A 2,322-nucleotide genomic window follows, 5' to 3' on the forward strand; every position below is an offset into this window, starting at 1 on the left:
TGCATGGTAGATGCAGAAGAAAAACAATTACAGAAAATTAAACCACTCACTACTTTAGTCTAATGGTTAAACAGTTTTTGTTGATTTATGCATGCTGAAGCATGTAAATTCCATCCATGGGCTGTTGTAAACCATATCAATTATGTGTGCCTTCCTTCTTCCCCCATACCCCCGCAAAGTCAGGCTACTGGACAGCAGAAACTATCTGTCTGACATCTCTGTAATCCCATTACTTACCTCAATCCAGCTTGTAGTCAGTTATTCCTTCCTTTAATGAAGGAATTAATTTTATAATTAATAACATTAAGGATTACACACTTCCATAATTTTTATCTTAAATGGCCACATGTGTTAAAGACTTAGTCCCAAGTGGCACTATCAGGAAGGAGGTCCTACGGACTCATATTTAGTCAATGGAGGCATGGTCCTGAAGGTGAATGGCAAACTGGCCTTTTCCTTTGCTGTGTTTTTTGTTTTGTTTTTGTCTTTGTCTTAGATTAGGACTTGAACTTGGCATTTGATGCTTTCACTCATTGGCTGGTACTCTACCACCTGAGCCATGCCTCCCCTCCTTCCTTTGCTATTTTTCTGGCCACAAGGTGAGTTGTTACCCTCTTCCACATGCTCCAGTCATGGTGTACTGCCACAGGCCCAAACACTATGGGTTCACCTTATGTTGGACTGGAACCTCCAAAAGAAAGCCCAACATTAACCTTTTCATTCTATAAATTAATCATCTCACATATTTCATTATGGTGACTAAGACACATGCATTTAAATAATATCTACTAGATTTACATAATATTCCAAATAGGCTGTGTTAATTAAAACATTAACTAATTTTATTCTCATAACATGAATAACAATCCAACCAGTTAATGGCTTAAATTAACAGTAGCGTTGGTTTGTGAAGGGAGGAAAGCAATGAAGGAGACTGATGGCAGGGGTGAGTTTAATCAAGTTGCATTGTATACATATAGAAAATGAAACCCTCTTATATAATTACTTGGTATTAATATAAATGTGGCCTCCCTCCCCCGAATAAACTAAAGATATTTAAACTATATATAAAAAAGCAGCAGTAAGAGACATTGTCTTGCCCAGACTTTAGAAGGTCAGGAACTTGCACACAACGTGGCTCTGGCTGAGGGTTCTGTCTTCAGGGTTTACCATGAGGTTATAGGTTATAGGTCATAGGTTATACTCTCCTTAGAGCTGTTGATGACTGACTTTCCCTTTAATGATCCAAGAAATCAAAATGGAAGATATATTACTTCTCTGATCTAGCCTTGGAAAGTAGTCTCAGTCATTTTGCAATATCCTATTGGTTCGGTTTCCCAGGAAGGCATAGGGCATGTATGCAGATAGTATGACCATTCAGGGCTATCGTGGAGGCTGGTTACTACAGCAAAGCAAATGGACTAGGTCCAACTGGACAACATTGGACATGTTAGCAGAGTATCTTCTTTCTGCTCATTCTGAAGGCTCTAGCAGAGAATTTATTTCTTATCATTTTCAGCTTGTAGTGATTGCATGAATTCCATTTCTTTTTGCCTCCTTCCTTCATCTTTTTTGTTCAGGAATAAATGCTTTTGCTTTTATTGAATATTCTCATGCATTCTAAACACTGTAAGGTTCCAGGGGATTCTCAACATCTAAATGTTTCATGTGTCATTTTTTTTCTTCCTTCATCTTTGAAGCTAGCAGTGTCACAGTTTCTGATCCCTTACCTCTGCTTTGTCACACTACCTCCTTTCCAACTTCCGCCTAGGTGGTCCTGTTGCCTTCTCTGTTTTCTTGACCTCAGAACACTGGTGATTCCATTGGATCTGCCTGGAAAATAACAGTTAATCTAACACCTGTAAAGTCCCTTTTATTATGGATTGTAACATTTACAAATTCTGAGAATTGGAGAGGGCATACTTGGGGAGCAAGCATTCAACCTGCCACATGATGACACTTAGTTTTTAATTGTATCAAAGCTTTTGGTCTGGTTGCTGAACCCTTTCAGGCTCTAAAGGGTAAGTTGAGCATATCTGCTTCAAACTCCTGGGAGTGATTTTAATGTTTAGCTTCTCCATTTCCTGATAATGGTCAAGCCTCTTCTTGCAAAGAATTGTGAGAGTAAATCTATAGAAGACAATATGTATTTCTTCACTAAATATAGTAACTCTATAGCCACCCTGAACCATTTTCAGAGCCTGAGTTTTTGCATAGGTTTTGTCTTGTTTCACTTGGCGTATCTTTTTTTTTTAATTTAATTTTATTTTATTTGTGAACATACTGTACAGAGGGGTTACAATTACATGGGCAGGATAATGC

This window comes from Dipodomys ordii, unplaced genomic scaffold (assembly GCF_000151885.1).
Source record: "Dipodomys ordii isolate 6190 unplaced genomic scaffold, Dord_2.0 Scaffold1, whole genome shotgun sequence".
Taxonomy (NCBI): domain Eukaryota; kingdom Metazoa; phylum Chordata; class Mammalia; order Rodentia; family Heteromyidae; genus Dipodomys; species Dipodomys ordii.